Source organism: Sander lucioperca, chromosome 23 (assembly GCF_008315115.2).
Source record: "Sander lucioperca isolate FBNREF2018 chromosome 23, SLUC_FBN_1.2, whole genome shotgun sequence".
Taxonomy (NCBI): Eukaryota; Metazoa; Chordata; class Actinopteri; order Perciformes; family Percidae; genus Sander; species Sander lucioperca.
This window is the reverse complement of record NC_050195.1, coordinates 4,778,397-4,793,159: the sequence shown is the minus strand read 5'-3', so window position 1 is coordinate 4,793,159 and position 14,763 is coordinate 4,778,397. Positions and strand designations below refer to the sequence as shown.

At 44.8% G+C, this 14,763-nt stretch overlaps 1 protein-coding gene and 1 long non-coding RNA gene across 3 annotated transcripts in view; both read right to left on the bottom strand.

Annotated features, from left to right (window-relative positions):
* The window catches only part of LOC118494354, an 11,564-nt gene extending 898 nt beyond the window's left edge, over positions 1-10,666 (bottom strand). The window contains exons 1-2 of the long non-coding RNA XR_004896477.1: positions 10,653-10,666; positions 5,108-5,110 (exon numbers count right to left, since the gene is read on the bottom strand). This is a non-coding gene — a long non-coding RNA (uncharacterized LOC118494354). The remainder of the gene's footprint in view (positions 1-5,107; positions 5,111-10,652) is intronic.
* Positions 1-14,763, bottom strand: part of LOC116057839 (protein NLRC3-like) — a 556,293-nt gene that overhangs the window by 505,171 nt on the left and 36,359 nt on the right. The gene's annotated exons all lie outside the window — the stretch shown is intronic.

The following is a 14,763-nucleotide window of genomic DNA, read 5'->3' as shown; positions in this document are numbered from 1 at the left end:
AATGGTTTGCGATCCGCTAATTAACACACAGAAGAAGAAGTTGCTTTTTCCCACATTGATCTTTTTCCCTCCAGAGAAGACGGCTGGAGTCCATCTGGAGTTTAATGGTTAGTATTATGAAGTTATTACTGGTATTTATTCAGGGTTTTTCCTGCATAGAGAAAGTTCTGGCGCCCTTTAAAGAGGTTTTAGCCGGCGCCAAAGAAATATCACGAGCTCGTCTGATTTTCAGCAGCCAGCCTCCCTCTCATCCACAGTCACTACTGTATGCTGCTGGCGCTGATCTGACTGATCTGAACGCTCCGCTGTATAGAGCTGATGGTATCTCCGTTAGCAGAGTCAGACTGTACCGGACTCTCCAGGTGACCATGCTGCTCTGGGGACCGGCGGCGCAGCGAGAAACCGCTGCTGACGGACGCAGAGCTCTCCGTCCACGGAGCTCCGACTGCTGTCTGTCTGTCTGCTGTCTGTCTGCTGTCTGTCTGTCTGCTGTCTGTCTGCGCGGTGGGCTATGCTGCTGTCTAACAGTATTACATTGAGACAGTTTCATATCCTGTAAAAATAAAAACGTCTCGTATGCTGCGTTAAGTCCTTTCCGTGTTTTGGTACAGTTCATGTTAACTCCTGATGCGAGCCATATGGGAGGAGCCTACACATGAAACTCTTTGTTGTGAGTGCTTTAGCAGCATTGACCTGACTCCCTGAATAAGCTGCAGAGACGTCGTCTCTCTCCACCTCTCTGCTGAGCCCCGTTCACGTAACAGCATCAGTTAAACTGTATTTCACACTATGATGGTTACATTTACAATGAATCCACGGTTCACATGTCTGCTGAACTGTAGGGACGGTCCGTTACACTACTGTAGGCCTACAGGCTATTCAACATCACTGACTATTTATTTATCAATATTTCAAAATAGAAAACATTACACTTGTTATGTTGTTATTGTTATTTTATGTGTCAGAGACACAAAACAATCCCCACTAGGGTAATTGGGTAAGTTGCAAACATTAGAATATTGTTCATGTTCAACAAGTTAACAACATATACAGTAACAATTAGTTTATTTTTTGTCACCAAGAGGTGAACAGCATCTGGCTGTTAAACAGAATTACAACTTGTGGTATCTTTAGTTTTGTTAAAGAGCAAATTTATGTTGTTGTTGTTGTTAGTTGAAAGATGACATTGTGTGCTGTGACTGCCCCGGCACCCTTATAGCCTTGAGGATGGGACTGGGTGTCACGATTCTCTCGGGCTGAACCCAGAAGCAGACCAGAGAGCTGTACTACGAATCCAGATCAACATGTCCTGGATTTCTTTCAGTGATCCAGCTTCACCTAACCTAACAACCGTGGTCCCGCATAACCTGTATCACGACGCTGGTTATCAACTAGTTCAGTCAACCCAGGGTTTTCCAATCCAGCAGCGCGCGTTCACATAAAAGAGGCGGTGTTTGCGCACCACGACCAATCGCAAACATCTAACAGAGCCGCATATTTTACATAAGAAGAGCAAATTATAATTCTACATAAATATGAAGAACACAGACATGGTTTTACAGGCAAAACGCAGGAAGGAAAGCTGGCAAAAAAAACAACGCTGTTATGCGTAAATCACAACGTTTAGCTTATCAATATCCAGTGGTGTAGTCTACGTGATAGTAAGCTCCAGGATTTCCATATACTCACTTAAAAATGCCCAATGACACGTAACAACATACTTTCCATTTGATATATTTTGAATTATCATCTGTGCTTTTTTCTTCACATAGGCTCAATGGAGGTATTTTACCATAAATTGGTGCATAAAAGTGTATCGGAATGGAGGAAATGAAGTCGTTGATGCTTAAAAATTCCCTGGGGGAGGACACCCAGACCCCCCGCTATGATATGCCCCCCTCCTCCCCCAAAGGCAGATTCTGGCCAATATACAGTACACCCACTACAATACATTAGACTAAACTGGTCACTTCCCCATCAGTCAGGCATAAGATCTGACCATATGTAATTACACTTTTGCTTTCGTTGCTTTAGGCTTTTATTTCAGTTGCAACCCCAGCAGTGGTACGCGATCGTGAGAGAAAATAAAAAAAAACATAAAAACATAATTCAAACCGATGTGCGTATTGGCAACACACGGCTGAAGAAGCCGACAAATAGCCTATAGGCTATGTAATTCCCTCCGCTGATCTATATCTTTCATAAAGATACCCATCAGGGAATGTTATCGGGGTTGTCGCTCTCTAAATGTTTTAACTTTTATGAGCGCACCTCTCTCTCTCTCCGCCCACCGAGCTCCAGCTGATCTTCTAAGAACGGTGACGCCGTTATCAGTCGAGTATTGCTTGGTCAGTGGGCGGTGCTTTAACACCGGTTGATCTCTAATCTCCAACATAACCTGCTCCCGACCAGGTTAGGCGTTCAGCATAAGTTACCACGGCGATTGAACCCGATCACAAGTGATCCACCTTCGTAGTACAGAAAACCCTGAGTTGAGCCTGAAGTTAGCTCGTTAACGCCAAATCTCGCTTCGTAGTATAGGCCTCAGGACAAGGTGAGTTGAGATAAGGTGAGTATTTATTTACAAAATTAAATGTGATTGCAGGAGAATCCAGGTGACGAAGCAGGCAGTGGAGGTGAGTAGGTGGGAGAGAATGATCCTATCTTGATATGGCAGAGGTGGAGTGAATCTTCCGGGAGAGTAACTGCTGACAGAAGAGACGGAGGTGAGTGAAGAGCACAAACAAATAACAACGTAGCAAAACTGACTTTAAGCAAACTGAGGCTGAGATGCTGGCACAACATACTGTTGGTGGCTAACGATCCGGCAGGGAATGGATGTCAGGTCAGCGCTTAAGTAGTGAGAGGTGGTGATCAGGACCAGGTGTGCAGGAAGCTGATGAGATGCAGGTGTGGGTAGTTGAAGATCTCCTGCCAAGCAATGTTGCCAGGCAACCGGACAGGGTGCGTTCAGGAAAACAGGCTCCAGGGCAGAATACAGGCAACTAAAACAGACTCAGACAGCGGGATTCGTGACAGTACCCCCCCTCCGACGAACGCCACCGGGCGGACTACCCGGAACGCCAGGATGAAGGCGGTAGAAGTCACGCAGAAGGTCATCATCCAGGATTTGACGTTGAGGAATCCAACTCCTCTCTTCAGGACCATAACCCTCCCAGTCCACGAGATACTGGAAACCCCGACCCCGTCGCCGAGAATCCATGATGCGTTGCACCGTGTAGACAGGACCACCCCCGATCATCCGAGGAGGAGGGGGCAACAGAGGACTGAGAAGTACAGGCTTGAGGCAGGAGACATGAAAGGCGGGATGGACTCGGAGTGTCTTGGGCAATTTGAGTCGAACCACAGCAGGATTAATAACCTTCTCCACAACAAACGGACCAATGAACTTAGGTGCCAGTTTTCTAGATTCTGTCCGCAGTGGAAGATCCCGTGTTGCCAACCAGACCTTATCTCCAATGGCATAAACGGGAGCAGGGATACGGCGGCGATTGGCCTGGAGCCCATACCGATCCGAAACTCTGAGGAGGGACCGTCTGGCCCGATGCCAGGTCCGGTGGCAACGGCGAATATGGGCTTGGACAGAGGGAACCGAGAGATCCTTTTCCTGAGATGGGAACAATGGAGGTTGGTAACCGTAAAGGCACTGGAAGGGAGACATCCCAGTGGCAGATGTAGGAAGAGTAGTATGGGCATACTCGACCCATGGCAACTGAGAAGCCCAAGATGTGGGGTTGGAGGAGACCAGGCAGCGAAGTGTGGATTCCATCTTCTGGTTGGCTCTCTCAGCTTGTCCATTAGATTGGGGGTGAAATCCAGAAGTGAGACTGACTCCAATGGCCAAACAAAAGGATTTCCAGACAGCAGATGTGAATTGAGGACCACGGTCAGAAACAATGTCACTGGGCAGACCGTGGACCCTGAAAATCTCCCTCACGAGGATTTCGGACGTCTCAGTGGCAGAGGGGAGTTTGGAGACAGGAACAAAGTGGGCGAACTTGCTGAATCTGTCCACAATAGTCAGAATGACCGTGTTCCCGTCAGATGAGGGTAACCCAGTGACAAAGTCCAGAGCCAGATGCGACCATGGTCGCCGGGGAATAGGTAGAGGATGAAGAAGTCCAGAGCTGGGCCGATTGGTGCTCTTGTTCTGCGCACAAACTGGACAGGCAGCAACAAAACACCGGGTATCTTCACCCATAGCAGGCCACCAAAATTGTCTGCGTAGTAATGCCATTGTCCGAGCCACGCCAGGGTGACAAGCCATCTTGTTGGCGTGGGCCCACTGGAGAACTGCAGACCGGACAGATTCAGGTACAAATAACCGACCGGGTGGACCATTTCCGGGACCGGGTTGCGTCCGAAGGGCTGTCATGACTTCCTCCTCAATCCTCCAAGTAACAGATCCAACGACTAACTCCCGGGGAAGAATAGTCTCAGTCTTGGCCCCACTCTCCTCCGTCTTGGAGAACATCCGTGACAAGGCGTCCGCCTTGCCGTTCTTGGAGCCAGGTCTGAAAGTCAGGGAAAAATTAAAACGTCCAAAAAACAAAGCCCACCTGGCCTGACGGGAGTTGAGACGTCTAGCAGACTGCACATAAGCAAGATTCTTGTGGTCAGTCCAGACAATAAACGGTTGCTCTGCCCCCTCCAACCAGTGGCGCCACTCCTCCAAGGCGAGTTTCACCGCGAGGAGCTCCCGATTTCCCACATCGTAATTTCTCTCAGCAGGCGAAAGACGACGAGAGTAGAAGGCACAGGGGTGGAGTTTACCGTCAGTGGAGCTTCGCTGGGACAAGATGGCACCAACTCCCACATCAGAAGCGTCCACTTCCACGACGAACTGACGGGAAGTGTCAGGTTGAGAGAGAATAGGGGCGTTGGTGAACTTGCTCTTCAACTCCCGGAATGCTCGGTCCGCCTCAGGGTTCCAATGGAATGTTCTGGTGCTTGAAGTCAGGGCAGTCAAAGGAGCGGCCACACGGCTGTAGTCCCGGATGAATCTTCGATAGAAGTTTGCAAATCCCAGGAACCGTTGGAGCTGCAATCTCGAACAGGGCTGGGGCCAATCAAGAACCGCTCTGACCTTCTCTTGGTCCATCCTTATCTCCCCCTTGGAGACGATGTATCCAAGGAAGGAAGTGGTGTGGGCGTGGAAGTCACACTTCTCTGCTTTCACAAACAAACGGTTCTCCAATAACCGCTGCAGGACCTGCTTGACATGCTGGATGTGACTGGAAAGTTCCTTAGAAAAAATGAGAATATCATCCAGATAAACAAATACAAAAAGATCGATCATATCTCTCAGGACGTCATTCACCATACTCTGGAAAACGGCTGGAGCATTGGTCAGTCCAAACGGCATCACTTGGTACTCGAAATATCCCATAGGTGTGTTGAATCCAGTCAACCACTCGTCCCCCTCTCTGATACGGACCAGATGATATGCATTGCGTAAATCAAGCTTAGTGAATACAGTAGCACCCTGTAAGGAGTCGAAAGCAGAGTTCATCAAAGGCAGGGGATACTTGTTCTTGACCGTGATATAATTCAAACCCCGATAATCAATACAAGGTCGAAGAGAGCCATCTTTCTTACTCACGAAAAAAAAAACAGCTCCCAGGGGTGATGAGGATGGACGAATGAGACCGGCAGCAAGAGACTCCTTTATGTAGGTCTCCATGGCTTTGCGTTCAGGTCGAGAGATACTGTACAACCGTCCTTTAGGATAGGCAGCTCCAGGGATCAGATTTATTGCATAATTGTCATAAGGTCGGTGGGGAGGAAGTGACAGCGCCCTCTGTTTGCTGAAAACTTCACCCAAATCATGATAGGTTTCAGGAACTAGGGACAAATCTGGAGAAGCAGAATCACTGGCCAGACTGGGAACAGATTGAGAATAGGCAGTTTTCAGGCAGTTAGCATGACACTCGATACTCCAACTATTTACCTTGCCAGTCACCCAGTCAATAGTGGGATTGTGTTCCTTCAGCCAGGGATAACCAAGAACCAGAGGGGCACGGGAAGATGGCAGAATAAAGAAAGAGATGAACTCAGAATGGTTACCTGACAGCAGCATTTTAACAGGTTCAGTCCTCATAGTAATGCGTGCCAACAGTCTGCCGTCCAGAGTAGTAGCTTCCATGGCTTCCGGTAATTGCTCCTTGGAAAGCCCCAGCTGTTCCACCAAGTCGGCATCTATAAAACTGTCGTCAGCACCTGAATCGATTAAAACATTGATCTCTAAAATCTGATTATTGTTCATGAGGGTAGCAGGAACACGGGGTCTGACAGGGTTATCGAGAGACTGAAACTGGCTCGCTAAAAGTCCTCCCAAACTTAGCGAGGCGGGCCGTTTAACGAGCGCTGGGGACAGGTGGAGATGTAATGCCCCGAGTCACCACAGTAAAGGCAGCTGTTGGTCTCACGTCTACGTTGGCGCTCCACCGTGGTTAGTCCGTGCCGCCCCACTTGCATGGGTTCAGGATCTGAAGGCAGAAATTCTCCTTTAATCTCGTGGGGTAAAGAATGATTAGTCTTTCCTGGTCTATTCTCCGCCTTGGATGGTAACAGAGGACGTGATTGGTTGGAAGACCCCCATCGTTTCTCCCTCCTTCTCTCTCGGATTCTGTTATCCACCAGAATAGATAACGCTGTCATACTGTCCAGATCACTGGGCTCAGGGTAAGAAATCAGTTCATCTTTAAGTTGCTCGGACAACCCCTGATAAAAAGCTGTTAGTAGTGATTTCTCATTCCACTCACTCTCCACCGCCAATGTTCTGAATTCAATTACAAAATCTGCCACACTGCGAGCTCCTTGTTAAAGAGAAAACAGACGATTAGCTGCGTCCCTACATCGAACGGGGTGGTCAAACAGCTTCCTCATCTCAGCCGTAAACTCCTGGTATGACGCCAAACAGATGTCCTGTCGTTCCCATAAGGCCGAAGCCCAGTCCAGAGCTCTTCCACGCAGTAATTCAATCACGAAGGCAATCATGGCCTTGTCTGTGGCGTATGAGATGGGCTGCAAGTCAAACACTAATCCACACTGCATGAGGAATGAACGACATTTTCCTAAATCCCCGTCGTACTTATCTGGCGTCGGTACCTTGGGTTCACGGAAGGAATCTGCTCCAGAAGTGGCAGGCAAGGGAGTTGAAACAGGTGGTGGATTTTCGGCCGGCAAACTGAGCTGATCCTGGATCCTCGTCAGACTGGCAGAAAGGTTCTGAACTGAAGACGCTATCTCCTGTAGCGCCGTGCTGTGTTGTCCCAACATATTCCCTTGTTGGGAAATGGCATGGCGAACGGAATCCAAGTCCGCTGGGTTCATTCTTGGCCGGATCGTTCTGTCACGACTCTCTCGGGCTGAACCCAGAAGCAGACCAGGAAAAGGTGAGTTGAGATAAGGTGAGTATTTATTTACAAAATTAAATGTGATTGCAGGAGAATCCAGGTGATGAAGCAGGCAGTGGAGGTGAGTAGGTGGGAGAGAATGAGTTGATCCTATCTTGATATGGCAGAGGTGGAGTGAATCTTCCGGGAGAGTAACTGCTGACAGAAGAGACGGAGGTGAGTGAAGAGCACAAACAAATAACAACGTAGCAAAACTGACTTTAAGCAAACTGAGGCTGAGACGCTGGCACAACATACTGTTGGTGGCTAACGATCCGGCAGGGAATGAATGTCAGGTCAGCGCTTAAGTAGTGAGAGGTGGTGATCAGGACCAGGTGTGCAGGAAGCTGATGAGATGCAGGTGTGGGTAGTTGAAGATCTCCTGCCAAGCAATGTTGCCAGGCAACCGGACAGGGTGCGTTCAGGAAAACAGGCTCCAGGGCAGAATACAGGCAACTAAAACAGACTCAGACAGCGGGATTCGTGACACTGGGGGCAGATTGTCTATTTAAGCTATTTAAGTTGCCAAAAATAATAATAATAATAAGTACAATTAATATAAGATGTCTGCACCTTTTTCCACGTGTGCACCCCCCACCCCGGGTTAGCTACCACTGCAAATAGAATCTAATTCTGTGGGAAACACTGACCCCTTATCCTGACATGGTCATCTGATTCACGGCTTTGTTCTAACGCCGCTGGGCGCTCTCTCTCTTCAGTCATTCTCTATCTGACATGACCATATAACGTTACAGTCCAGACTGAACTTCCCAACCTCAAATGTTGTGGGGGGGCTAAGTTCAGCTGGCATCCAGGCTACTGACCCCTGTAACTTCACCTGGAATAAAATAAATGAAGAAAATGCAGTGATGACATTATCACCGCTGTGATGAATGAGTGTTTCCAGAGACTCCCTTCATCAGCTGTCAGTCAGACTTCAGTCCTGTTCAGACACCAAGTGGTGCGGCTGTGTAGGCAGCCTGCTTCCTTTCAGCTCTCATGTTAACGTGTTGGAGTGAAGCTCACAGACTTGCAGAGACTTTGGGCATCAAGTCTGTTGACTCTGCAGATTTCACTGAAGTACACAGTGGAAATAAACTGCTGAGAGTCCTGAACGCATCATTACTGCAGAAACAGAGAGACGTTCACTGCTCACTTTAATGATGATTTACTGCTGTTGGGTTCAGAGAGAACAGACAGCCTGATTGGCTGACTGTTCTCTCTCTCCTCTCACAGCTTCACTGACAAGGTTGGAGGTTTACAGAAAATACTGGATCTTTGCTTTGATACTAACTGTGTTTAGTTTGATACTGCTGAAACCAGCACGGACTGAATCCAACCCTCTACTTACTCCAGAGTCTCCAGTCTACAGTCTGGACTCTCCTCCAGATCACACAGCTGCTTCACATCTGACTCCTTCAGGTTGTTGCTCCTCAGGTCCAGCTTTTTCAGATGGGAGGGGTTGGACTTCAGAGCTGAGACCAGAGCAGCACAGCTGATCTCTGACAAACCGCAGCGCCTCAATCTGAATAAAGAATAAATGAAGATAAAAATCTATTTATAATCCAATCACATGTGATGATGTTTTAAATGTGTAGCTCAACATTACTATGTCCTAATCAATGACATTTTCCCTAAAATGAGTAGAGAGATTTTGTCATTGTGGATCATCATCATGTCAGCCAATAAAGGATCAATACTATATTCATCCTCTAAACAGCTGCGTTCTGAAAAATCATTATCATTGATCAGACAGTTGTGAAAACACTGAAATTAACAGAAACAAATAAATATTTCTACTTCAGCAAGTAAACATTAGCAATTTAAAACCATATGTGACCATTTACCAACAATTATAAACATTAATTTACTTTAACAACTAACTGGACATTTTCTACAGTTTCTTTAACAAACACAAGTCTCTTTAGACTAAACCAGCCTGATGGTGATAGCCAGACTAAAGTCTCTTCTGACTGCAGACTAAATTTACTACAAGAAACTAAAATATGAACAAAAAAACATTTAAAACTTATGGATGTAAGTTATGTTTGTACATGAATTAAAATTAAATTATTAAACATATCAGATCTATAATAGTTACAGAGAGTCAGTGAACTGACATCAGAGTCTCCAGTCTACAGTTTGGACTTTCCAGAAAACCACACAGCAGCTTCACTCCTGAATCCTTCAGCAGGTTGTCTGTCAGGTTCAGCTCCATCAGATGGGAGGGGTTGGACTTCAGAGCTGAGACCAGAGCAGCACAGCTGATCTCTGACAAACTGCAGCTCCACAATCTGAATAAAGAATAAATGATGTAACTTTAGAAGACAATGTTCCTGCTTGAAATCATTCAATGTTTAATAATCTGTTCAGAGCTGAAGAAGGTTTAGAAAACAGAAACACCTGAACACAACAGGATCAGGATAAAAACTGTAAAATACAAAAAGTGAAAAAGAGCTCTAATTAATATTAATGACAACATGCTGCTACTTCAATAAAGACTTTGGAGTGAATTATTTAGTGTTATTCAGTTATATTAAGGTTTTAAATCTATAGCTCAACATTACTCTGCTGCATTGACATGAATTAGACGTGTTTACTAAATGTAATACATTTACAATAATTACACACAGTAAGCTGTAATGTTGACAGGTTAAACAGGATCATCTTATTAAAGTTTATTATAAATCAACATGTTTCATTGTCTTGTGAATGAAGTGTAGCTTATCTTCACTAACATCCTAATGTTTCAGGTAGAGATGAGTCTTCTGAACACATCTGCTCTTTAATTAGTTCACTTCCTGTACAGCTCTAGAAAACACCACTATCCTCACATGGACACTAATCATAGAAACTAATCTAACAGTTCAAATCTGACTCTCCCTACATTCATAGTCAAGTCCATTTTATTTATACAGCCCAATATCACAGATGACAGATTTAGCTCAAGAGGCTTTCCAACCTGTACAGCATCCGACTCCCTCTGTCCTCAGTAAAGGTCCTAAAAGACGTAATCATACCTGACATCATTCATAAGGCCATGCTAACTAAGTTACAGAGATATTTAACATCCTTAGTTCCCTCTGTCCTCAGTAAAAGAGAGTTAACATTTAGAAACTACTGCTCTTACATGAAACCATTCAAGGACTTAGGATTAATTATTTCCACAAACAAACTGTTGTACACTTTGCCTGAAAAGGAGTTAATGTTAATGTTAATGAGAGAGAGGGAGACAGAGAGAGAGAGAGAGAGAGAGAGAGAGAGAGAGAGAGAGAGAGAGAGAGAGAGAGAGAGCAGCAGCAGCAGTTTTATTAAATAGTTTAAACTGAGATAAACCGACTAAATTCTCAAAATATTAAACCTTAACAAGAGGAAAACTGCAAGAAGATTTTTGGAAAGAAAATCATCAAGGAAAAGATTTAATAAGGCAAGACAAGTGAAGACAAAGACAAGCTAACTCTGCTAACACAACATCTAACTCTGCTAACAACAGCTAACTCTGCTAACACAACAGCTAACTCTGCTAACAACAGCTAACTCTGTTAACACAACAGCTACCTCTGCTAACATAACAGCTAACTCTGCTAACAACAGCTTACTCTGCTAACAACAGCTATGGACAGAGAAGAGGAGCAAGAAGGCTATGCTACGCTAAGCTAAGGTGCAAAAGGCTCCAAACCAAAGAAAAAAACCACCAAAGGCTAGCACCGTCTCCTTCCCACTCAAGAGAAGCTGTAATAGAGTAGTAAGGTAAGCTTCCTTCATACCCACAATAGTTCAATTTCAAATTTCTACCTCAAGAAACCAAGGCTAGCCTGTGCTAACTTAACATAGCATGCTAAGTAGCAGCAGAGGGAGCAGCAGAGCAGCAGTTAGGAACTGAAACAATGTTGCAATTTCCTGGGGGAGAGCCCAGCCTCCTTGTGATTGGCTACCCGGAAGAAATTAAAAGTACACAGGTAAAAAAGCTTATAAACACAAAACATTCAGAGAAAACCCAGAGGCTTTGACTGCAGATGTATGCCAAACAGGAGGAATTAGTAATCTATTACTGTACACGGACAATACCGATGCATGGCATGAAGCTATCTGTGCCCACTATGACCATCACAAGAAGAGAGGCATATGCAGTGGGAGACAGATAGTCATCGAAGATGAAGACAAGGAGAGTCCACCTCTCACTGTCAATGTCTACCACAATGGGACCATCATGTTTCAAGGCAATGAGGCCAGTTTCAGCTCTGTCCAAGAGGATTTAACACCATCAAAGCTCTGGCAGAGACTGAGAAACAGAGACAAGACAAGATCAGCAGTGAGGAGAAGAGCAACATCAACCCCACAGAGCAGCCACCAGGGGAAGAGCTGGAAGAGGAACAGCCTTTAGGAGACCGTTCAGGGCACATCAGTCAACCGGATAGCAGAGTGTCCCAGATGAGAAAGAGTCTGTCTCTGCAAGAAGTAGAGCTGGTGGAACTGAAGGAGCTACTGCTTTCCAAACAGACATCCACTGAATCCACACAGCAGCTAAGAGACCAACTCAGCCAGGTGAGGAACAAGATGAAGGCCTCCATACAGGAGCTAAGAGGAGAGGTCCAGGAACTGCAGCAGGACAGAGAAGCTCTGAGAACAGAGCTCACTGCTATAAGAGAGGAGCTGCACCTGAGAGAGCAAACCATCCTCAGCCTCAAGGAGCAGCTCCACAGTCTGAGAGCTGCCAACACCAACCACAACCCTCATCACCATCAACAGCCCCCCTCAACCTGAACCACAGCCATCCACCTCCACCCTAACCAAGACCAGACCATCACAACAACCTGCAGTAATGCCCACCACCGACACACATAGAGAGGCCTCAGCTCTGTCTGACCACAGCCAAATTACTGTTTCTCAGAAGGTCAGTGACCAACAACACCACCCCCCCACAGCCCAGTAAGCTGTTTAATATCAGGAAATCATACAGATGGGCCGAAACCAGCACAGAAGAGTTCCAGAAAGCAATCAGCTCACACGAAATTCAAACACTACTAGATACCTTTCTGGACACCCCATATGTACACAGTCAAGAAGGCATAAATAATGCAGTCAGACATGTCAATCACATCATCATGCAGACTGCTAAATCATCACAATTGGAACTATCCAAAAATAAACCTAAGAATCCCAAAGATGATCATTGGTTTGACAAAGAATGTAAAGAAATTTGACAAAATGTTAGGAGATTATCTAATTGGAGTGTGTGTGTGTGTGTGTGTGTCTGTGTGTGTGTGTGTGTGTGTGTGTGTGTGTGTGTGTGTGTGTGTGTGTGTGTGTGTGTGTGTCTGTGTGTGTGTGTGTGTGTGTGTGTGTGTGTGTGTGTGGAGCAAGACTCCATGTAAATAATCAGGACTTTTAGCGTGTATAGAACCAGCATATCTCCACATGTAAATGGGTGAATTAAGGGTTTATTTAAACCAAACCAGAGTGGTGATTGTTGGAACAGTGGAAAGATGAACCAAGACGGCTTTTGATAATTTTTTACATGGAGTCTGGTGGGTTTGGTGATGGTGATTTCGGGGCTGTTTCATGTTAAACTAAAAGGATCTTACTCTTTAACTAAAAGGTCTATCTTTGTAGGGATCCTTTCATAATGTTGTCAGACACTTAGAATAATAATCTGAGTCTGTCAGCAGCAACAACAGAACTTTTAGTGGACGTTAACTGATTAAAATACTGGACCAGTTTCAGAGATTGTTGTTCCTATCAGTTTGTCCTTGTAAGGGCTCTTTTCTTTTGCCACCTTCTTCTTAATTTTCTCGTAATTTCTCTGTTTAAACCATGGATGTATTAAGAGAACAAAACGCCGTGATGATAACTCCTTGAGCCGTCTTTGACTGCTCCGTGTCTGTGTCGCTCTGACACTGTAGCCTCTGGCAACTGATAGCGTAGGATCCCAAAATGGTGGACGGGCTCAGACACCTCCCATATCGTGACGTATGTCCTCATTCTCAATAACAGGCTGGAGTTCCCCCTCTCTCTCAGGTTTGATTAACCTCTCTTTCTGTTTCCCTCATCTCAGGGTTAACTAACTCAGAGTTTTCACTAAACCTGCTTTCTGAAACGGACCCCTGGAGACAAACTGTTCAGACTGACAAACTGAAAACACACAAAGAGTTGTTGTGATTTGTACTCAGACAAACACAGAAAACAAGTGAACTGATAGACATTTAAAACTTCTGTTGTGGATTTAATTTTGATAGATTTACACTGTACAAGATTAAAATAGATGAACTGACCTCAGAGTCTCCAGTCTACAGTTTGGACTCTCCAATCCAGCACACAGCTGCTTCACTCCTGAATCCTTCAGGTTCTTGTTGCCCCCCAGGTTCAGCTCTCTCAGATGGGAGGGGTTGGACTTCAGAGCTGAGACCAGAGAAGAACAGCTGATCTCTGACAAACTGCATCTCTCCAATCTGAATGAAGATCAGATGTGTGGATGTTTTAAATGTGTAGCTCAACATTACTACGTCCTAATCAATGATCTTTACCCTAAAATTAGTATTGTTTAAAATTAGTTGTTAGTTAAACAAAGGTACTCTTGTGACTTTAATTGCATCCCTCTAACTCTTAAAATATAAACTGTAATTTAGGAACGAGGCTACAGGCCAAAAATAGTAATTGCGTTAAAAACCTGGTACAAAGCATCTCTCCTTGTTTTTATCCAAAGTTAATGTTTAATTGTGCATTGTTCCTGTCTGAATAAAAACAAATTAATAAGAACTATAGAAAATGGGCAAATTTAAATACACAAATCTTTATTTAATAATCTCAGTAAAGATAGAAACATGGACCTTTAGTTAGTTCTATGTGCAGTTGTAATATTAATGCTATCATGTTTTGCTTTCTTTCTTAATATTTTTTAAAAAATGTTGTATGACATGAAACAAATGTACTTTTGTGACTTTAATTTCATCCCTCTGACTCTTAAAATGTAAACTGTGTAATTTAGATTAGAATTAAAGGAAATTGACAAATTTAAATACTCGAATAAGACTTTATATAATAAAAAATAAACTAAGTAAAGACAGAAACATGGACAGCACTTCTGCTGCTCTCCTTTCAAACCACAGACTGAGGCTATCCTCATCACCACTGTCATCTTCATCACCACACAGCTGACTGACTGAGAGCTCTGCTTCATCCTCAGTCATCTTTAGAACTGATCAGATGTGCACTGAGCAAAGAGAGATGCAGGTTCTCTTCATCTGAAATGTAATCTATTACCTCCCCGTACAAACATGTCTGCAGTGCATCATTTATGATCCTGTTTACTGTCAGAACACAAAGTGACATCATTTCCTGACAGGAA